Source organism: Podarcis liolepis (assembly GCF_965112155.1).
Source record: "Podarcis liolepis genome assembly, chromosome: 5".
NCBI classification, from domain to species: domain Eukaryota; kingdom Metazoa; phylum Chordata; class Lepidosauria; order Squamata; family Lacertidae; genus Podarcis; species Podarcis liolepis.
Window position 1 is genome coordinate 59,628,961 of NC_139556.1, and position 23,600 is coordinate 59,652,560.

At 44.4% G+C, this 23,600-nt stretch overlaps 2 protein-coding genes across 8 annotated transcripts in view; both read left to right on the forward strand.

The window, feature by feature from the left end:
• Positions 1–23,600, forward strand: part of SFXN3 (sideroflexin 3) — a gene marked incomplete at its 3' end in the record, with an annotated part of 174,596 nt that overhangs the window by 45,657 nt on the left and 105,339 nt on the right. The window lies entirely within an intron of this gene.
• LZTS2 (leucine zipper tumor suppressor 2) overlaps positions 11,969–23,600 on the forward strand; it is a 58,351-nt gene continuing 46,719 nt past the window's right edge. The window contains exons 1-3 of one of the 7 annotated variants that reach the window (XM_083505145.1): positions 12,247–12,380; positions 17,137–17,186; positions 22,067–22,156. The gene's annotated coding sequence lies outside the window, so the exon portion shown is untranslated. Of the gene's footprint in view, positions 12,381–16,015; positions 16,268–16,294; positions 16,492–16,694; positions 16,832–17,136; positions 17,187–22,066; positions 22,157–23,600 lie in introns of those variants that run through there. The other 6 variants (XM_083505144.1, XM_083505147.1, XM_083505143.1 and 3 more) reach the window with 6 other exon arrangements.

Genomic DNA, 23,600 nt, shown 5'->3' on the forward strand with positions numbered 1-23,600 from the left:
TTGCTTTTTTTAAATTCCCATTTCATGTGTATGTTGAATTTTATGCACACAAAGCCCTTTTTGTAACCTGAAATGCTCCCATAATAAAAAACCCTCAAAGAGCAAACTTGCTGACTCATGGGCTGCTTGTTTTGGTTGCTGACAGGCGTATGCCAGATTTCCAACATAATCAGTTTGGGAGTTGGACCAAATGCTCTCCTGGTGTCTCTTAATTATTTCTTACTGATTATATCTGACGTCACTTGACCACTGTCTCAAATGTTCATTCTGTCTGGACACCCGGGAGGAGACGATTGTCGTAGCATCAGTTCCTAAGTCTGTGTCTGAATGGTAGCAAATAATGGAAAATGATTGCCTGTGGATCTTTTTGCTCTCGGCAATTCTTTATGCCTGGATTTGATATACTTCAGAGCTATTTTATTTGCTTGCCTTTATTGTACTCCCTTCTTCTTAAATCACAATAAACTAAAACAGATTGACTATAGCAAAACCCCTTTCTATTTTCTTTCCTGGGGGAACTTCCCTGAACACCATAATGTGTATTTTCCTTTTGGCAAAGTGAAAACACCCTCCCCCCTGCCCCAAATTGTGGAGAAAAAAAATGTTCTAATCCTCTGAATAAGTAAAGTATCTCTTTCTTCATGGTTTTGAGAAGTTTAAAGTCTTCAGAATAATAATAATAAATCCTGATACATTAAGAAGTTAAAAGTTTTGCGGTGACAGGATTGGTCTGAGGAAAAAAAATGTAAGGAGTATTTTATTTAAAATGTAACTATTTTCTGCATACAGCTTTGCTATAACTTGCTGATGAAATTTTGGAATGTATTTTTTTAAATCCACATGTTCTTTCAGCAAACAACATTTGCAGTATGTTCTCCAATTTCAAATCTGTGTGGTTTTCATTATCACACAAAGATCATTATCTCCAGCATGAAAATTGTACTTTTCATTGGCAGCTTTCCATGTGCCTGTATATAGAACCAAATAACACGGGTGTAACTGAATACACTGGTGTTTCTTGGTCATGCCTGATTGTCGCTGTTAGTAGTGGCATACCATGCTTTCATCGCACCTCCAGTATTAACTGCGACTGAGTAGGAGACATTAATTGCGTTGATGGCGATAGACCCTTGGTGTGCTGAGCTCTACTTTGATCATGGCCACCAGGGCCTGTTCAAGACATTTTGCTGCTTGAGGTGAAGGACAAGATGCACAGAAGCCAACTGGACTAGTAGTTGAATGTTTCTCCAATATTGGTGAAAGGACAGGGTCTCGCTTCACAAACCACAATATGGGTTACACACCTAGAGTTGTAGCCAATGTTGGTTTATGGGTCATTTCAGTTGGTCCATTAATTTCAGTGGGTATCCTTTGACTAGGACTAAGTTAGATACCATTCATTGGATTCTAGGATGAGGAAGTTTTTAATCCATATTGGTCCCAAACTTCAAATGAACTTTAAGACTAATTTTTGTACTTTTTGCATTTTGTTTACTCCTTGTTCTTCTCGCCTCCTGTTTTGTGTAACATCTTGTCTGATGAAGACTTCTGAAGCACTCAAAAGCTTGCCACCTTTTTGTGACATCTTGTTGAGTCTCAATAAAGAATGTTGGAGTTGAGCCTACAAAATATCCATGCAACCCAACCCCCCCTTGCAATTTCAAATTTTTAAAATCAGTTATCTGGAAGAGGAATGGCATTCCCTGCCCACCTACCTTGAGTATATATACCAGGTATAGGCAAACTCAACCCTCCAGATGTTTTGGGACTACAACTCCCATCATCCCTAGCTAACAGGACCAGTGGTCAGGGATGATGGGAGTTGTAGTCCCAAAACATCTGAAGAGCTGAGTTTGCCTATGCCTGGTATATACAAAAAACAAATCCTTTTGTTTAAAGTATTATCTATCTCTGTATAAGTATTACTACCAGCACACATTTCTGGAGGAGAGGTTGTAGCTTGATGGTAGGCTGCATGCAACCCATACAGAACATCTCAGTTTCAATCCCTGGCATCTTCTGGGAAAGGTCTCGGAAAAGCAGTAGGGACACTAACCATGCACAGGGACTAGTGGTCAGAGCAGATGGAGGTGGACAGGGAAAGTGTGTGTGATCTTCCACCCTGGCCAGTGGCGTAGCTTGGGGGGTGCAGGGGGGGCCGGCCGCGCCGGGCGCAACATCTGGGGGTTAGGGTTAGGGGGCGTAAATCCACGGGTTAGGGGGTGCAATTCTTTTTTTTTTATTTTTTAATTTATTAAAGTTTTATTAGAAAAAGAATTCACTTTACATGACAAACTTCAAATACATATATACATATCATTAAAAAGTAGAAAAAGAGAAAGTAAACAATCTTGAAAAAAGAAAATTGCCAATAAGAAAACATTCAAAGGAAAAAAAACAAACAAAGAAGAAAAGAACAAGAAAAAAGGAAAAACGATAAAAAAGACAAACTTCCGTTCGGCTTGGTCCAGGAATACACAATCATTAAATATACTTTGCAGTAGAACATACTGTAGCGTTTATACATCGACGGTTTAATTATCTTCTGCTGTTATATTACTAATACCCATATTGTTCTCAACATAAATTAAAAATTTCTTCCATTCATCTTTAAGTTTCGCAGTATTATTTTGCCTGAGTTTCTGTGTTAATCTCGCTAGTTCTATATATTGATATAATTTCACTTGCCACTCTCCAGTCGTAGGCATGTCGGGGGATTTCCATTTTTGTGCAATTAGGATTCTCGCCGCGGCTGTCGCATATTGGAAAAAGGTTTGATCTGGTTTTTTTATTTCCTCACCAATCATACCTAGCAGAAACAACTCAGGTATCTTGGGGAAATTATATTTTAAAATTTTTTTCAGCTCATCATAGATCTTTCCCCAGAATTCCTTCACTACCTCACATGTCCACCACATGTGGAAAAAGGTCCCAACCTTCTCTTTGCATCTCCAACAACTATTATCGGCATTTTTATACATCTTTCCCAGCCTAACTGGGGTCAAGTACCAGCGGTACATCATCTTCTCTAGGTTCTCTCTGAGGGTTGCACACGCTGTGAATTTTATGCCCTTCCTCCAGAGTGTCTGCCATCTATTGTAATCAATATTATATCCAAGGTCTCCATCCCACTTCACCATCACGCCCTTCACCAAATCCTCTCTTGTGTCCCATTCCAATAATTGTTTATATAGTTTGGAGAGGTGTTTATCATTGCTCTCTAAAATTTCTATCTGAAATCTTGATTTTTTATCGCTCATCCCCTGTTTCTTATGCTCACTCCACAGTGCATTAATCTGGTGGAAGTGAAACCATTCTTTTATCTTATCTTTCAACTCGTCATAGGACTTCATCTTCCACCCCTCTTCTGTCTTAGTTAACAGATCTTCATAAGTCCATCTTTCTCCCATCATATTCGGTTTTTTTATTTTAACAATATCCACTGGGGAGAGCCACCAAGGGGTCCCTTTTTCAATCAGCTTTTTATATTTATTCCACACCTCCAATAGTGAACCTCTGATTATGTGACTAGAAAACCCTCTGTGAATCTCCCCTTTCCCCTGCCACAGATAGGCATGCCACCCGAACCTAATATCAAAACCCTCCAGATCCAATAGATCAGTATTTCTAAGGGTGGCCCATTCCTTTAACCAGCTTAAACAAGCTGCCTCATAGTATAACCTTATATTCGGTACCGCAAATCCGCCCCTCTCTCTTGCAGCTGTCAGGTATTTGAGCTTTATCCTGGCTCTCTTCCCCTGCCAGATGAACTTAGTCATAATTCTTTGCCAATTCCTAAAACGGGTAGTACCTTTGATTATCGGGATATTTTGGAACAAAAATAATAACCTTGGGAGGATGCACATTTTAATCGCCGCCATCCTCCCCGTCCAAGAAAGCTTCAGCCTCTGCCAGATGTCCAAATCTTTTTTTATTTCCTGCCAGGTCTTATCATAATTTTCTTCGACCAAATTTATATTTTTTGGAGATAGCCAAATTCCCAAATATTTTACCTTATTCACTATTTTTATACCAGTCCTTTGTTCCAATTGAATTTTGTCCTCAATAGCCAAATTCTTTATCATAATTTTTGTTTTCTTCCTGTTTAATCTAAATCCTGACAGTCTGCCGAATTCCTCTAATAATTCTATCACCTTACATACACTGTCCACTGGATCTTCCAGGGATAGGACTAGGTCGTCGGCATATGCCTTTAGCTTAAATTCTTTCTTTCCAATTCTTATCCCCTTCACACCCACTGCATCTCTTATTCTATTTGCAATAACTTCCAAAACCATTATAAAGAGCAGGGGGGATAAGGGGCAGCCCTGCCTTGTACCTTTCCCAATCTTGAATGATTTTGTTAGGCTGTTATTCATAATCAGCATAGCCTGTTGTTCCGAATAAATTGCTTTAATTCCTCTCAAGTATGGGCCTTCTATACCTGCCTTTTCCAAGCATAATGATAAGAATTCCCAGGAAACATTATCAAAAGCCTTCTCGGCGTCTATAAAGATTAGTGCGGCTGGGATGTCTATCCTTGTATCTAAATATTCAATGATGTTTAATATATGACGCACATTATCTTTCTGATGTCGATTAGGGAGGAATCCCGCTTGGTCTTTATGAATATATTTCATTAATAACTTCTTGAGTCTGCTTGCCATTATATCGGCGAAGATCTTATAGTCGTTGTTAAGCAAAGAGATTGGCCTATAGTTTTTTATATCAGTTTTCTCAGTTTCTGATTTTGGAACTAGAGTTATGAATGCCTCCTTCCAGGAGCCGGGAATTTTCCCTCCCTGGAGGATGTTATTGATAACATCTCTGAGTACTGGAGCAAGGAGTTCTTCTAGTATTTTATAGTATTTTGCGGGCAAACCATCCGGCCCTGGGGCCTTTCCATTTTTCATCCTATTAATAGCTTCCTTCACTTCATTTACAGTAATTTCCTTATTTAAACTTACTCTATCCTCTTCCGATATATATTTTCCTCTTTCCTGCTCCAAATATCTTTCAATTTCTGATCTGTCTTCAGTTCCTCTTTCATATAACTTTTCGAAAAACTGAACGAACCTTTTTTCTATTTCATCTGGGGCTTCTATGATGTTATCTTCTATTATTATTTTACTTATCACATTTTGCTTTTTCCTCTTTCTCAGCTGCCATGCGAGTAACTTCCCCATTTTATTTGCCGATTCAAAAAACCTCTGCTTCATATATTTGATTCTCCAATCTATTTCTTGATTTAGTATTGCTGAATATTGGGCCTGTAACACCTTTAAGGCACGAGTGACCTCAACATCTGCTGGATTTGTAGTCAATTTCCTCTCGTAATTTCTCAATTGTGTGAGGATTCCTTCTTTCTTTTGTTCTCTTAGTTTCCTCCTAAGATTATTCTGTTGAATCAAGACCCCCCTCATGACTGACTTACTGGCATCCCATACAATATCTATAGTGGGTTCCCCCTTCAAATTCAAATCCAAATAATCTTTTAAGGAGCCCTTAACCTTTTCTTTCACATCCTCATTGTCCAGTAGATTTTCCTCCATCCTCCATCTATATTGTCCCTTAAGCCCACCCTTAATTTCCATTACCAGCGCGCAGTGATCAGAAAGTGTCCTGGGTAGAATTTCACATCTTTTCACCCTTAAGGTAAGGTTTCTCGTTACCCAAATTTGGTCAATTCGACCCCAACTTTGGTGTGGTTCTGAATAATGAGTGAATTGTTTAGAAGTAGGGTTTTTGTGTCTCCAGACATCAACTAAATCTAGATTATCCTCTAAATCCTTGAAAGATTTCGGCAATTTTCCTCTATTAGGTTTCCCCCTCTTTACGCTCCTGTCCAACTCCGGTACTGGCACACCATTCATATCCCCGAGCAGGATTAATTTATGTATTTCCAATTCTAGTAGGATTCCTTCAAGCTTCTCATAAAATTCTGCTCTGTTTTTATTTGGGGCGTAGACCGTCACTACATTAATTTTTTCCCCTCTAAAATTTAGTTGGATCCCTAAAATTCTTCCTTCCTCGTCTTTGCAAATTTGTACGGGGTCCCACTTCTCTTTTACATATATCACTACCCCTTTTTTTTTATTTGCATCCGAATTGATAAATTCTACTCCTAATTTTTTATTCATCAAAATATGTTTATGTTTCTTCGCAATATGGGTTTCCTGGAAGCAAATTACATCATAGTTTTTATTTTTCAACACTCTCTCAATTTTATTCCTTTTAACTTTCTCATTCAACCCATTCACATTCCAGGATAAAAAGTTTAATGTGTGTGTTATTGTTTCTCTTTATCTATTACGATTTCTCTAGCCGAGGTCCCGAGCTAAACTCTACTGCCTCTATTACCTGAGAGCTCCCCCTCCTCTGCCGTCTCCGCTCCCACCATGGCTTCGTCATCTTCTTCGTCTGTTCCCTCCGTCCCCCCTCCCCCTCCCGCTCCCGCCCCCCCTCCCCCCTCTGCCCCCTCCTCAACCTTCTCCCTGCTCCCAGGCCTATTCTCTGGCCTTCCCAGATCTTTCTCGTACCTTCTCAGAAACTTCTCAGCCTCCTGTATGTCCATCAATCTAAATTTCTTATCCTTGTAGTGAAAGGTGATCCCTTCCGGGAACTCCCATCTAAATTGTATCCCCTTTCTCTTCAGAACAGCTACCACCTGTTTATATCCCTCTCTTTTACGTAATAACCGGACAGGTATTTCTTTATAAATAATAATGGGTCTCCCATCAATTCTTAATCTATTGTGGTAGCTCTTCCTTAAGATTAGGTTTTTCATTTCCGCTGAGTTAAAAATCACTAAGCAGTCTCCCAAGAATTTGTTAGTTCTAAAATGTTTAGGTCTTGACATCCTAAAAACGTTCTCTATAGTGGGAACCAACTCTTCCTCCCTTATATCTAGCCATTTAGACAGTTCTCTAATCATTTTCCCTCTTATATCTTCATTTCTTTCCTCCGCTACTCCCCTGAATTTCAAGTGTAGCTGCTTTTGTCGCATATCTGCCATGGCTAGGTTGTCCCATATCCTGTCTTGTGAGCTGCTTAACTCTCTCAACTCTTCTTTCACCTTCATTGTCTCTCTCTTCTGCTCCCTTAACTCCTTCTGTAATTTCTTGTTAGATTCTTCGATCAGATTGGACTTAACAGAGAGGTCCTGGATTTTAGCTGAGAGTTCCCCAACTGCTCCCTCTATCCTTTTGTCAATTTGCTCTTGCATCTCTCCTAGCTTATGTTCCATACATAATGTATTTTGCTTAAATTCCTCCTTTATTCTCGCCCACAAATTGTCTAGATCTTTGATTTCTTCCTGGCGGGACCATTTCCTCTCCCCCGGAGTCCCACCCCCCTTCTTCCCATCCTTTCCATCCTTCCCCGCCATTACCAAATTTCCTCCACCCAATTTCTTTACCCTCCCTCTCCTGCCTTCCCCTCCCCTTGAATCCCTACTTTAAATTTCAACAAATATCAACAATTACAGACGTGAACAAAGAGGTAATGGAGCAGTTTTCACCATCTAAAAATGACCAGGCTCTTCAGGGTTAAGTCCAAACGTAAAGTTCCAAGCACCCTCAAGGCTGTGCTCTGTATCAGCGTCTTTACCAGCGTCTATACTAAAAAACCGGATTTGAAGAGGGATATCATAGGAAGGCACGAGCGATGCAAAGCGGAGTAATTCCGCCTTAAAATCCCGGCGTTATCTTTCAAGTTCTTCTCACCAATCCCCTTTCCCCCACTAGTCCTGAGTCACGAGTTGAATGTTTCTCCAATATTGGTGAAAGGACAGGGTCTCGCTTCACAAACCACAATATGGGTTACACACCTAGAGTTGTAGCCAATGTTGGTTTATGGGTCATTTCAGTTGGTCCATTAATTTCAGTGGGTATCCTTTGACTAGGACTAAGTTAGATACCATTCATTGGATTCTAGGATGAGGAAGCTTTTAATCCATATTGGTCCCAAACTTCAAATGAACTTTAAGACTAATTTTTGTACTTTTTGCATTTTGTTTACTCCTTGTTCTTCTCGCCTCCTGTTTTGTGTAACATCTTGTCTGATGAAGACTTCTGAAGCACTCAAAAGCTTGCCACCTTTTTGTGACATCTTGTTGAGTCTCAATAAAGAATGTTGGAGTTGAGCCTACAAAATATCCATGCAACCCAACCCCCCCTTGCAATTTCAAATTTTTAAAATCAGTTATCTGGAAGAGGAATGGCATTCCCTGCCCACCTACCTTGAGTATATATACCAGGTATAGGCAAACTCAACCCTCCAGATGTTTTGGGACTACAACTCCCATCATCCCTAGCTAACAGGACCAGTGGTCAGGGATGATGGGAGTTGTAGTCCCAAAACATCTGAAGAGCTGAGTTTGCCTTTGCCTGGTATATACAAAAAACAAATCCTTTTGTTTAAAGTATTATCTATCTCTGTATAAGCATTACTACCAGCACACATTTCTGGAGGAGAGGTTGTAGCTTGATGGTAGGCTGCATGCAACCCATACAGAACATCTCAGTTTCAATCCCTGGCATCTTCTGGGAAAGGTCTCGGAAAAGCAGTAGGGACACTAACCATGCACAGGGACTAGTGGTCAGAGCAGATGGAGGTGGACAGGGAAAGTGTGTGTGATCTTCCACCCTGGCCAGTGGCGTAGCTTGGGGGGTGCAGGGGGGCCGGCCGCGCCGGGCGCAACATCTGGGGGTTAGGGTTAGGGGGCGTAAATCCACGGGTTAGGGGGTGCAATTCTACGGGTTAGGGGGCACAAATTACTTGCCTTGCCCCGGGTGCTGACAACCCACACTACGCCACTGACCCTGGCTGCATGTGACATAGACATGGTTTCAGCTCCATATGTTTGCTTGTTAATGTATAGTCTGTGCTTAATGCTCACTGACTTTTCAAAGAAAATCTCCAGCAGTCTCCCTGTAGAGAGAATCAGCAGCAATCGTGTGTATGTGTCTGTGTGTCTGTTTGCTTACATAACTAAGAGCCTGATCCTAAAACACACTGCTTCAGAAAACAATTGCAAAATGCTGCATCATGCAAGGGCGCGTACACACACACACACACACACACACACACACACACACACACACGAAGCCTTGCAACAGCAGGGCTGTTATGCCAGGGGCTCAAGACAGTTATGCAAATCTTGGAGCATCAGTTAATGGCAAAACCGACTCTTTTTTCTTTAACGTTTCATAAGCTACTAATCAAGGGGTTTTTTTTAATCTTTAATGTTTCATGCGCAAAGTGTCTCCCAAATGCTGTGTGATTTATGTAAGGAATGAAATGCAGTGAGTGCAGAGCAAGTCGGCGCTTGGTACTGGCTTGGCTAATTATCTGAGCTAAAAATGATCTGAGCAAAAAGAAAAAATCGATAACCTGGTTATGGAAACTACTATGTGTGTATATTGCACGGAGAGGGGAACTTTTGACGTATTTGGGTGGAGACATTTCTTGGAGTGGGTGGACAGATGCTGCTTGGTGGAGAAAAGAATAATGCTTTTAGTACGTTGCAGCCTGATGCTAAAAAAAGACCACACACATGCACACAAAACAAAACACTCCCAGCTTCGTCAGCAAAACCGGAAGAGGGTTGTCCATGTGCTGTGCAAAACATCTCCCCAACTCCATTACTCCAGTGCAGCCTCTGGGTTCCTCTGTTTAGGTGCTTGTTGCATGAATACGAAGGTACATCAGGGTTCTCACCCCCTCTGCCAGCATATTCTGGCCCTAGGAACTCAGGAGGGGGTCCCACCTTGATGTAGAAATTGCTCAGAACCTTGTATCCCTCTCATCCTATTATTCTGTGCTTCTGTAGTTTGGTAATAGGGGTCTGTGCTCTACTCCCTGCTTTTTTGGGGGTGGGGGGGGAGAGGCTCCAGGCATCTTCTGCAAAAGGTGAACAAATGCATTATTCACTGGAGATACATGGTGGTTAAAAGGAATGTAATGGAGTGGAAAAACAGGCTTCTTCTGCTCCCTGCCCTCAAAAGCACAGGAAGTTAACTCCTGTCTCGCAGGCAGCATAGGAAAAGTCACTTGCCTTGAGATGCCTGCATAGCTAATGTCGAATAATGCATGCTCTGTGACAACCCTATGTGTTAATTCCATTGGAAATTATGGTTAATGAATTACACACAGTCTTTTTATGCCAGCATTTATTTTTCAAGGAACTTAATTTAGTTTGATCACTCATGTGTCTCCTGCTTTGCAGAGGTTTGTTTACCTGCTTGTTCCAGCATGCATTTTGCCGGATGTCCCTTCTTTTTCTAAGATGTTAGTGTGATAGTCGCCTTTTTCAGGTTGTAGTAGTTTGGCAGAACTCTAAAGAACATCATCAACAACTCTAGAGTTTCTCTTATGCCATTACCCACTCCCTTCAAACACTTGCTTTACTTATATCTTTTTTCTTTTACTTGTTGCTTTTCTGCGCTGTCCAATAGCAGAAGTTCTCTGGGCCGTATGCAATGCAAATGATTAAAGCCATAAAATTACACACACACACACACACACACACACACACACACAGTAAACAACAAGTGATAAAACCTGTTCCCATAATGCTATCAAAGGAAGCACAATCTTCCTACCACAAAAGCAAAGTGGCAAACAGAGAAATATTAGCAGTGGCATTTTATGCTATGACTCTATTGAAACGCATCCGTCCCTTGGCCTTTTTTAGTACATAACGCCCACCTTAGAACTATTTTGCTCCTGCAATCTTTACCAGAATACACAGTTGCTCAGCTTCACTTTGGCCCAGGGTGGCACTCAAGTCACATGCACACCATACATGTGTCCCCTCCAAAGAATCCTATGAACTGCAGTTTGTTAAGGGTGCTGGGAATTGTAGCTCTGTGACTGGAAAACTACCAATCCCCATGGTTCTTTGGGCGAAAGCTATGTGCTTTGAATGTATGGCTTGCACTGTGAGAACAGAAGAGAAGAAAACAGACAGAGCATATGCAATGCTTCAATAAACGTGATCTTCCTCATAATGAAAAATATTGAATGAGCTTCTGTGTATAAAATGTGTGAAGTGCACAGGAGTAAAAAGAAAGGTAGGTAACTAACTCTCTTGACCCACTTGAAGAAAACAACCCCAAAAGTTACCATATGGTAATACCCTTATGAGGAGGAGTAACTAGAGCAGAGCAAAGTAGTGAGCAAGCTTTGGGGTTCTTCAGAGCTCTGGATGTTGAGCAAAATAAGGGGGAGGGGAGGGGAGGGGAGGGAAAGAAGACAAAATGTTGGCGCCTCGAAGTCCACAATTTGGGTCTTAAAATGGAGTGCAGGAGGTGTTGGGAAGAGTATACACTCCTCATACAACAGATTTCAGGTTGCACCTTAAAACTTACTGTGACCAAAAAAACCACCCACAATGACAGTCCCTCCCTCCGCAAGTCGGGAAATCAGTTATTATTGTTTCTGTGTCCCAGCAGCCCTTGCTGCAACCTGAAATCTGTTCTGCACCTACAGAGTCTAATCTAATTAAGTCTGCCTAATGCCTCCTGCACTCCAATTTAAGGCTCTTACAAACTACAGACTAGTATTTCTCGCCATCCACCCCCAACCTCCCGCTGCTGCCTTATGTTTTGCTTAACACCCAGACTGAAGAAGAGCCCTGGAGACCTCGAAAGCTTGCTTAATTGTTGCTTTGTAATATTTTAGTTGGTCCAGAAATAAAGATAAGTCTCTGACAGCACGTGATGCAGAAGGCAGGTGGTTGTTTCTGAATAGCCTTTTTAACGAGGCGCATCTAACCTCGTTTGCTTTTATTGACGTGCGCGCAGCCCGGGAATTACAGTATATAGTGAGGTCCGGTGGTCAGCTTTTTGGCTCTTCCCTTGTAATCTCAGAAGTTAAAAGGGCATAACAGAGAAACGTAGTATGGGAAACAACGACACAACATCCATCCCGGAAACAAGACCAGAAAAAGTGCTCCAGACATCATGATAACTTTAAAAAGTTGAAGGGAGGGCAAGAGGCATAGCTTTGGCCAAGCCAAGCCGGCATCGCCCTCTGTCTCTCTGAAAAACCCCACAGTTTTAGGGCTGGGACGTTGCCCTCGACCCTAAAGGCTCCCTTCCTTACCCCTCCCCCGAGTGATCGTCTGGGACCAGACACTGTCCGCCCGTCGGGACTCTCCCGAGCGCGGCCCCTTCCCACTGCCCGTTAGCTCGGCCGTCCGTTCGTCTAGGGGGGGCTTTAGGGGGGTGGCGGCCGGGCGGAGCCTGGCGTTGGGGCCGGGCATGGACTGGCCGGGGGGCGAGGGGAGTTGGAGGCTGCGGCGGGCTGTCCTAGCGCTCGTCTGGGCGAGGGGGAGAGAGCTTGCTGGCTGTGTGGACCCGAGATGCTGTGTGGAGGTCAGTGGAGGAAAACGCTTTAAAACTGAGGGAGCGATGAATTAAAACGCGGGGGGCGTGGGGGGGGCGTTGTAGGGCAAATGTGGGGATACAGGGGAGATATCCTCCAGGCGCTTAAGGCAAGCCTCTGCGGCGGGCTAAATGCCCTCGACATGTTTTTAAACTAAGCTTAAAATAAATATGCTGCTGTGCTGATGATTTGTATGTGTGGGGCAGAAGAGTTGGAGTGTGATATTTTTAGGGGGCTGAGAATCTGTGTAAGGAGTGTGGGGTATCATGGATGAGGAAAATGTGCTACGAGGCTGGTGGTGGGCTATGTAGCCACTGTCCAGAAGTGGAATATGGGCAATGGGTTGTTGGAGGGTCTTTGGGGAGACAGATCTTGGGTGGGGTGGAGCGAGGGACTGGGAGATCCGGTGGTACTGAGGTGTTGTGCGGGGTCAAAGTGTGGGGCAGTGGCTGGAAAGGCAAAAGTGACTCTTCCAGGGACGGAAGGAGCTGATGCTGAGGGGCAAGGGCAGGGGAGCCTACGGGCCTCCAGATGTTGTTGTGCAGGACTCCGACTCATTGATCCCGGACAGCGTAGTCAATGGTCAGGAATGATGGGAGTCATAGTCGCAACAACAACTGGAAGGGTACAGGCTCCCCACTCCAGGACTAGCATTTGTGGAAGAGAGGATTTGATTACTGAAGGGGGATTTGTTTGTTCGATTGATTTTAAAAGCTTATATCCTGCCTTTCCCCAGATAATGGATACAGGGTTCTGGAGGTTCAAGGGGTTTGGCTGAGAGGGGCTCTGGGTCTGAGAGGGTGGCTCTCTGTAGAAGTCTCTGGCATGCTGAGGGAGGGACTGTTTCAACAGTGTACATTCCAGGCTCAGGAGTCGGCAGGGACCGGAGAGGTTTCGGTGGCTTTCTTTCCCTGTCTCACCTCCAGTGCAAACTTTCCCCGAAGCTTCTTTCCGATATATGCAGTGCCCAGCTTGGCCTGGCAGCCTTCCTTTTCCCTTTCGGAATATAGAGTTTCCATTTCACAGCCACATGGGGAAAGCTGGCTCCATCGCAATCAGATATATTGAAAACTGTGGCTAGAAGTATTCGCACGCCTTCCCTCCCTCCTCCCATCCCTGGCCACATCTACCCTTGGACATTCTAGCTTATTTGGACAGGAGCAGAGACTTTGGTATCTGGAGTGGCAACTGCCTGTTAGCCCCTCCCTCCCTGGGCAAACTCTCCTCTCCTGTTTGGTATTAGCTTTCAGCCCAGGATGCAGAGCAGATGGTTTAAGCCTAAGTACTCCTGCCTAGCTGGTTTGGATGGTTATTTCAGGGTTGTGCTGCAGGCTGTGCCTCTTGGGCATTCCCCAGGTTATAGCTAAATTTGCCTGAATTGCTTCACCTTATGTACTCTCTGCACAGCGTGGTTTGTGCCCATTGGAGCTGCTAGGGCAGAAAGCAGGGAGCCCAACAGCTGATGGAGCCAGAGTCAACGAGATTCAGAGCCAACTAATTCGAGTTTTGCCCCCTTCCTCCTCGCCCTCCTTACAAGGCATAGGTGGAACTCCCTGGGGCCCCAAAATTCCCCATGAAGGGGCCGGGCATCCACAAATTTTGGTGCCAGGGCCATTCACGCTGCATGGCAGCCACAGCCCTGGGTACCCACGGTCGTGGGGCCAAGTTGGCACTCCTGTTACAAGGGCAACACTGAGACATAAGGTGGAGGAAGCTGACAGGCAACGCCAGCTCGTGGTGGTTCTCAACCTGTGGGTCCCCAGATGTTGTTGGACTACAACTCCCACCATGCTAGCTAGGGGTGATGGGAGTTGTAGTTCAACAACATCTGGGGACCCATAGGTTGAGAAAGGCTGGAAGGCAAGGCTGGGTGGGCTGCCTGGCTGATGTCAGATTCATAGCTGCCAACTTTAGATTTGAAAATAAGGGATCAGCAGCCTTGAAAATAAGGGATCAGCAGCCTACCTGTCCCAGGGTCAGTCTACGGGATATCTAACAATCCAGGATAGCAGCGGAAAACAGCGCTGGAATAAGGGAATTTCCCGCAAAAAAAGGGAAGGTTGACAGCTATGGTCAGATTGAGGTTGGTGGGGCAGTGTTCCAGTCACTAAAATGGGCCAGCCATCGCTGAAACTCCATTGAACAACTTGCCGCAGGTAACTAAGAATTACTTGCAGGCAAATGGGTGGGGGTGTGTGTGGATGAGGGGTGGGTCCTTCGCCTCCCTCCACCACTTGAGTTCTGTGCTAACCACAGAGGAAGGAAAGCCCCTTCCTCCCTGAGAAGCATGCAAACCAAGCAGGCTGGTGGAGAAGAGGCGGATATGGAAAAAATCTGTTCTTCCTTTGCCCGTTCACTCAGTAGCCTACTTGAAGAGTCTAAGGAACCTGCATCTGCATGCTGGCAGCAGAGGGTGGGGGCTTCCTTTCCTCTACAGCCAGCATGGAAACAGAAGCTGGTAACTTTTGTGGGCTTATTTCCAAGGCTGTGCTATATCTTTGACCCCCAGATTCCCCTTCTGTCAAATTGAGCTAGATTTTTTCTCACTAAATTCATTATAATTTCTGCACTCTAACAGGGTTCCCACGTACCCTTACTCAGCATTAAGTTTCGCTGAGTTTGGTGGGTGTTTACTTATTCCCCAAGGTCAGTGTGCAAAGGATTGCAACCTTAGAGGAGATAGTTGGTGCTGATGAGAGTTGGAGACAACAACATCTGGAGGGCCGTATGTTCCCCACCTCTGTCCTAGCCCATCAGCATTAGCTCAGCCCAATCCCTTAGCTTTGCATTGAACTGCTAGACCCTTAGTGTGACTGTTTCCATATGCATCATATTCTACACCTCCTGTGCAGATTCCGAGGCCCCTAAATAGATAGCACTCCTCAGCTCTCCTCAGCTTTCTTGCCCTGCACATACATTCTGTTAACACAAGCCCCAACATAGGAATGACACTTTACGTACAAATCAAAGGAAGAAACTCTTATGTGAGCTCCTCATGGGTAGAGAACATATTTAGCTTTGCTCTGACCCTTTTGGAAATTTTTCTCTTCTAATGTAGAACTGATGGCAAGTTTTTTTAAAAAAAACAAAATTGAAAAGCCACTGTGTTTTCTTTGGTGGCATTTCTTTTGCCTGCAATGATCTTTTGAATTGGGGGCAGCAGTGGGATAAATGTGTCCCTCTCCTTTCTTCTGAACATAACATCACCTTATCCATTTCACAACCTTGGGGGAAAAGAGATTGGTAAAATGGTACTTTTTTTACTGGGTCACATTTGTTAATAAGCATATGCAAGGATTTTGATGGTCACGTGACATTGTTCTTCAGAGCTTGTGGATTGGACCACTTAGCAGCAGGCTGACAGCAGCTGCTCCATGAGTAGTTAGTTGAGCGCTACATAATGAGCCGGTCTCTGCTTTGTGTTTGGAGCATGAAAGGGTCTGTAACATGATGCTCCGACTTCTAAGGCTGGAGAATGGGGTGGGAAGGAGGGAGGGAGGGAGGGAAGAGAGTATTGGGGGCTTGTAAGCTGTGTGTGATTTGCTCATTGTGCCCGCTGGAAAGAGAAAAATCTCATGGGCCTTCCTCTGGCATGAATCCAGGAGTTTTTGCGCTCTCCTGTGCCAGGCGCAGGAAAGAAGAGAGGCTGTACAAATTGCTGCTTTCTAGTCCTGATCCTAAATTTGGTGGCTCCGTGTGCATTTGCTTTAAGGTTATGTCTTGGAGCTGGTAAAGACTACAAGAAATGAACTGCACGGAAACAGAGGAACGTGATATGCACTGCACATGTGGGAACATGCACACACGAACCTAGTTGTTAGCATGAAAGAAATGTGAAGCGACAGGCGTCCCTCCCCTCCTGTTCTCTGATTAGCTGGTAAGACTGTTTGGCTGTGACGCTGGCCAGGATTTTTTGGGGGAGTTGGAATGATAGTGAGAAGGGCAGGCAGCAGGAATCAACTTGAAACCGCTAGTGGTTTGAGTCTTGCAGGATGTGTGAGCCAGCCTCATCTGCCATTTTCCTACATGGACAAGCTTCTCTGGTGGTTTGTCCTTTGGTTCGGAAGTCTGGCTGTTGTTGACCGGGTTTGCGTTTGTTCGGTATGTCTTTCTGCCTTTCTGTTTGCCAAGGCATATGGTGTGGGATACAGAGCTGGGGAGGTGGTGCTGTGCAGCTCACTTTTCTCTGGCACAGTTTGAAACATAATGTTGCCTAGAGGGAAGAGTGTCCCTGCCCTGATCTTCGAACGATAAATTTGAGGAGGGGAAAAAACAAACTCCATTCAGCGGCTGTTAAATTAATTGCTTGCGTTTGTAACTTGGACACCAAAGCTGGCTGTTTGGGTGGAGAACCCCACTGTGGAGCAGAGGAATTTAGAGCGAAAATCACTGTAATGAGGGAGTCCTCCAGCAATGAATTGCAGAATAGAAAAGTAGAGAAGTACGAACTTTCCCTGTGGCTCTTGAGTTGTGCATGTAGAGAGGGTGTCGGCTGATTTTAGCAAGGGGCGATCTGTATTTTCCTCTTACACCATCTACTGTGTATTTATCCTTCAATGTTCCTTAATTTTGCATTTGCACAAGGAATCCAGAGCAATATGGAGAGTGGGGACTGATAACTTCTGAGAACCTACCCTATAGCCTGGTTGGTTGTTGTGACTGAAACTCATCAGGTGCGACACATGCCAGAAACTGCACTGATTTTTCACTTACTCTTCTGGCCTCACAATTTTTCTGTTGTTTCAGGAGGAAGTTGATGACAGGAGAGCAGAGCTCACTTTCAAGACCTGAGGCAGGTAAGGTGCATGAAGAGAGAGTCCCCTCACAGCAAAATTTACAGAGTTACTGTCATTTGGCTTCTGTGTTCCTAGGATGTGCTGGAGGTTGAAATGATGTGCTGTTCTTTATATGATTCACTTAAGGCCGCTCTCCTTCTCCCCATAATGCAAGCTAGTTTAGTTTAATGTGCAGTCTTTTGGTTACTCTGGTACATTTATGACTATATCAAAGTGCAGCAGATTTGGTTGGCAAGGAATGGCCAAGGAATCACATTCTGAACAGCCTCCTTTTTTGTCTTTCTCATTTATCTTCCCACCCCCTTCTTTGGACTCCTTGCATTCTTTGAGGGATTGACACTTGGAAAGGGAATGGTTTGTGCTTATGATAGCTTTTGGAGAATTTGCAACTCCCCCCCCCCAAACCCCCCACACCAAATGACTTAGATATTTAAAACAACCATCTCTCAGGATATTGCTCACCAATACCCTCTTTAGGAAACTGACCCTGTGTGTATTTGGAAACTTGGACCTTATTTTGGCTTAGTCTTGCATATAGAATGAAAAGATTTACTAGCTTACTAAATAAAATTGGGTAGTCCATCGTGCATCCACACGGCACTCAATGCGCCCCATTCTTGTCACTGCACCTGGTTGCTATGCTACTGCAATCCTAAGGCCTTTCCCTTTAATTTCTGTTCTCCTCTGGTGCCAACAGAGGATAGCTTAGCCTGCCCACTTAACTTGGCAAAACTTTTCTGACACTGGTTGTCTTTGTGGCAAGAGAGAGAAAAGAACTGGGTTGCCTGCTTTGACTTCCAGAGGGGGAGTTAATTATGTAGCAAGTTACAAAAGGGCCCTCCCCACCCTTTCCCCTTTTTGTGAAGGCTACTAAGAGATTGACACAAAAGCACTCATTAAACCAGATGACCTTCCAATCTTGGGCTTGCAGTTCCTGCTCAAGGCAGCTCGCAGCAGTGATGATAAATGCAGTGAAATTGACATTAATCTGTATTCGGAGCATTTGCAGATACGGACAGCCTTGGGGCTGTCTTTGCCATGTGTTATTGCCCTGAGTAGTAATAGTATTATAATTTATCTGTGCATGAAAGGCTTGTCACATGTCTTGAGCTCAACAAGGGCAGATCTAATTCCTCCTCAGATGGGAGGTGGACAGAAAGAGGCACCAGGGTCTTAGGAAATGGCCATGTTTATAGTAGATTTTTGTTGTTGTTGTTGTTGTTCTTTAGATCTTTCACATGACAGTCAGACCCAGGCCGCTTGGCCTCATGGAAACTCATTCTCTGTTGTGTCGTCCCACAAAACTGTGGTGCATGTATGGACTGATGGACATCCTCCCTCATCAAATAGCTGAGAAATTTGTTATTAGTCACTTTTGTGCTTTTCATCACTTAAGTGCTTAATTTCCAAAATTGGAGATGCTAGAACTCATACATCCTTGAAACACAATAGTCTTTGCTCTGGAAACTCTTTACATGGGTCAATAGCTGGTTGCAGTTTCTCCATCTGAAGGGAAAGGAGCTTGGAACCTGCAGAAAGGCACTCCCTTTATTGTTACTACTTCACACATTTGAGGATTGAGCTCTGATTTTGAAACAAGTTCTGGGGCTTTCCTTTTGCATCCCTTTGGGTGTGATTACCGAAAGTACTTACAAAGTTCTTTGCTTGCTTTGTTTAATCTCTATATTCTGAAACGCAAAATTAACACCTGCAGCTTGGTGAGACCTCGCCTCTCTTCACAAGACTGCAGCTGCCCTCTGATTTCGAATGAAGCCTGCAAACATTTCTCTGATAAAAACAGGGACATCCTATTCAATAATAATAATAATAATAATAATAATAATAATAATAATAATAATAATTTAAACCCCGCATATCTGACTGGGTTGCCCAAGCCACTCTGGGTGGCTTCCAACATATACTGTATATACTCAAGTATAAGCCGACCTTTTCAGCACATTTTTAATGCTGAAAAAGCCCCCCTCGGCCCATATGGACTGTGTGCGCCCTCAGCCGCTCTACAGCTGGGGGGAGGCAGGGGCCACCCCCTCCGCCCCCCACTTCGTATGCTCCTGCTTTCGTTTTCATTTCCGTTTTTCCATTTCACCTTATTTGTACCAATCTCAGGGTTTCACATATGCTTCCTCGTCCTGGAACTGCAAGCTTGGGTTGCAGATTTTGTTTTCTTAATGAATACTGAATTTGTACAGTTTCACTTATTTATGAATTTATGAATTATGAAGTAGCCAGGTTTGTTGTTGTTGTTGTTGTTTAGTCATTTAGTCGTGTCCGACTCTTCGTGACCCCATGGACCAGAACACACCAGGCACTCCTGTCTTCCACTGCCTCCCGCAGTTTGGTCAAACTCATGCTGTCCAACCATCTCATCCTCTGTCGTCCCCTTCTTCTTGTGCCCTCAATCTTTCCCAACATCAGGGTCTTTTAGCTTCTGCTAAAAGACACCACCAGAAGAATTGTGTTTGATATCTAGATAAATGGGTGTACAACTGAAATGGCAATAGGGAGAAAGTTTGTACCTTGTCACTGATAATTTTGCTTATAAAATGACTCTGAACCTGAGTACTAAAGACCTCCCAATCATAAAATTTGATGTGGAATAAAAGAGCTTCTTGCACAATTTTCAGTAGTGGATCATGCAATTTTTTTCAGTCACAATGCACTTTTATAGAGGGGGTGAATGAAGGGGAAAGGTCATAGGTCAGTGGTAGCAAGCATGCACTTTTCCTGCAAAAGGTTCCAGGGTTCAGTCCCTGACGTCAGTGTAGACAATGCTGAACCAGATGAACTAATGGTCTGACTCAGTGTAAAGCAGCTCTCTGTGTTCCTTTGTTTCATGCAAGGCAGGAACAGCCATAATTTCTTTTGATAGTTGTTCTAAATGGCTAAGATTCCAAGCTGCGGGGAAGAATTTTTGGTAGAAATGAAAGGTGATGTGAAATGGGATTTTCCCTTTCCTTTGAGTGCTGCATTCCCGTTTACATGGCAGCTCAAGTGCTCATCAATACTGCATCCGGAAATGGTGCAAATTAGGGGCAGGGAACTTTTTCCAGCCCAAAAGCCACTTTCTCTTCTGGGCAGCCTCCTGGTGGCCTCTTGTCACTGGTGAGAAGGGCCAGGAGCAAAAATGGGCAGAGCAACAAGTGCCAGTTTAACTTTTGTTCAGTAGTCCTGAACACACAGCCACACATTTTTCTGTTCTGCATCCAGGCAAGCAAGTGATGCATTCTGGCCAGGCAAAAAACCTTAGCCTGGGGTTCGCTACCCCTGGTGTAAATAAATGAGAATGAGAATCATTTCAGTTTCCTTTGCTTTCTGATTGATTCCTCCTGCCATCCTTGGGCCAAGAGGCCTCAAATAAAGGCAGACTTGATTATGGTAGCAATATGTACTTACATGAGTCCACAAACACAGCACGATCGGGCTGTTTGACTCAAAGGGAGTACTCACTAATGTTCATGCGATTGTGTTACAAATTTATAATCTATAGTAAAAACACAGCAAGGCAGAATACAATACTGTATATAATAATGAAATCAACAAAAATATCCATAATTAAAACACCCATAAAACATCAATAAATACTGGTTAGTTAAAAGGAGAGGGGAGGGGGATTCATGTTGTTAGAAGCCTGCCTAAACAAAAAAGTTTTCAAAAAGTATCTGAAGAGATAGTTCCTGCCCAACTTCTATTGCTAGGGAGTTCCATAGGGCAGTGCATGCCACACTAGGATTCAAGTAAAAGGCTCGAATCCTAGTGAAGGCCAACTGAACCTCAAGGATATGGGGAACCACCAGAAGTGCCCCGTCAGTGATCATGGTGGAGCAAAAGGAATCTGATGGTTCTTAAGGTGCTTTAGTGACCTGGAAGAATTATCGCTTGGTGTAAGCCATTTAGGATACCAATTTGTCACCCTATTTTGAACGGAGATCTAGCAATACTATAGTTTTATGGATTTGCTGGAGGTACCTTGCAAGCTGCTCTCCAGGTGCCAGAGGCCTCTTTGTGTGGGTGGGCCCTGCATGTCAATAGAGTTTCTGCAAACAGAATAACTCGTGGATCAGGTTAATTGTGGTTTCCTCCCCAATTTGAATAGATGGCAATCGGGAGGTGGCCACACCCCTCGGTGGGACGCAGGCTGCACAGATGGCTCCGTAGAAAGATAACTGACCAAACAAACAAGAGGGCTTGATTTCAAGGGAGGAATTAACAGGAGCTGTTCCGTGGAATGGCACAGCAGAGAAAGGTTGATCCCTTGTTCCAGGATGCATCCTGCTTGGGGTGGGGCCCATGTACCTGGTGTGAGCGGCCATGTGCCTGATCTACATGCAAAAGAACAGCCACAAGGCGCAACTCATTTTTCCCCCTGGCCTTGGGGACTGCCCCCACTGCGCTTCCTGTTAAATCGGTTTCTGTTGCTTCCTATGGAATGCCTTTGCATTAGGCGGTTTGATGGTTAGTCACCGTGTTCTGTCACACTCGGCAACATATCAGCTGTGTCACTGGAGCCTACCTCTTAGGTTACTGTGTCTGGGGAAAGTAGTCTGCTGGAACTAATTATTCCCTTATGTGTGGGAAGGGGATGGGGGGCCCAGTGGGCGAGGGCCTCTTCCCTTTGAATTCTAAATCTTGCTCAACATGTGCCATGAGCAACATAGATTTGCAAGCTCTCATTTATGGTGCAACGGGACATTTCATGTGTTCTTGTTGCTGTTACTCTGCCCCAGGGGATTCTGGGAGTGGTGGGCGGCTGTGCTCGTGAGAAGTCCCATTCTCTCCCACCTTCCACCCGCCCGGGCTAGTAGCATGCTTGGCAACGCTCCTTACTTGAGCCCTTGTTGTTGTTTTTTTGTCTCTGCTAGGAAGGGAAGAATTTTGAGCTGGCGCCTTATCTTTGCAGCTTGGTCAGTTCCCTGTGACCCTGGAGCAAAGGACAGCCTCCCACACTTGAGGTTAGCAATTTTCTCTGCTACACTTGAAAATTGCAAGGGTTGGAAGCCGCAGCCAAACTCCCCTCTGCCTCGCCCTAAATGGCACGGATGCTGTGCAATTCTCAATGGTTGAGTGTCCCCCCCCCCCCACGGCAGAGAGGATCTCATCCTGACTTGCTAGGTTGGGAGGTCTGTCTGGGTGTAGAGCAGCATTCAGTCTCTCGTGTCTGCAACAAGGACATCCATCAACACGGGCAGTGAGCACAGGGGGCAGACTGGAGCTGGGGCACAGAGTTCAAGCATGCAACCTGTCTCAGATGGATGACAGAGATAAGGAGCACAAGAATCAGGGGGCAGCAGGGACAGGTGCGGCAGCAAGCAAAAGCTTGGTTTCTGCAAAGGCAAATTTGTAAAGAGAGCATTTGCCCAAATGAGCAGACTGGGCAGTGAAAGAACAAGGGCTGCAATCCAGAGAAAGCTTGATGAGCCTGCTGGAAGTAATGGGGCTTTGATGGGCATCCGTAAGCTCTGGGTCTGCAGGAACTGGCCTATCCTGTTGCCCCAGGAATGAAAACTCTGGAGTGCTTTGCTGACCAGTAAAAGGCTATTTTGAAATCCACAGATCAGCTACTTGTCCTCCCCTGAAATATCATGACAGTCTTTCAGAATGGTTCCCTGACAGCTGAGCTCCTGTGCAGTCTGTTTCTAGATGGCGCCAGCCTAGCCCTGCCCACTCAGAATGCTTTGTAGCACAGGCTGGGTACACATTGCTTATTCCAACCCAACCCAGGGAGTCCTGGGAATGGTAGTTTGTTAAGGGTGCTGGGAATTGTAGTTCTGTAGGGGGGTAAAGTACACTTTCCAGGGTTCTTTTGTTTTTGAGTGGGTGGAGAATGTTCTTTAAATATATGGTGTGTACGCAACCACAGTATCATCGAGGAGTCCCACCTGACATCTTGGCCCTTGTGCAATCATGCTATGCAAATCTATGCATCTACACATGCAGACACATTGAAGAATTGTCTAGTGGAAATTCTGTAATATGTTTCAGCTGATGGATGTCTGTTTTCTGCCCACAAATTCTGAGGTTTTCCATTGAGGAATTTTAAACACTCAAACAAGCCCCTGGCCTTGGGAGGCACTTCTCTGTTCTGACAGATGTTTGGGTGATAACCAGTAAGTTAGTTTGTTTCTCAGGATGTTGACCTTCATCTGTGGAGGGAGGATGGTGACGTCTCCCTTCCTCCCAATGGAGAATACAAAGAAATAGTACAGCAACGGGGGAGGGATAGGACTTCACATTAGGAGATTAACAGGAACAAAACCCAGAACTTATGGGCTTCCATAACAAACACCATTAGCATCTGACTACACTGGGTGATAGTGTTAGTCCTACTCAGGGGATATACACTGAAGTTAATAGACAGGACTAATACAGGTTTATTAATTTCAGTGGGTCTACTCT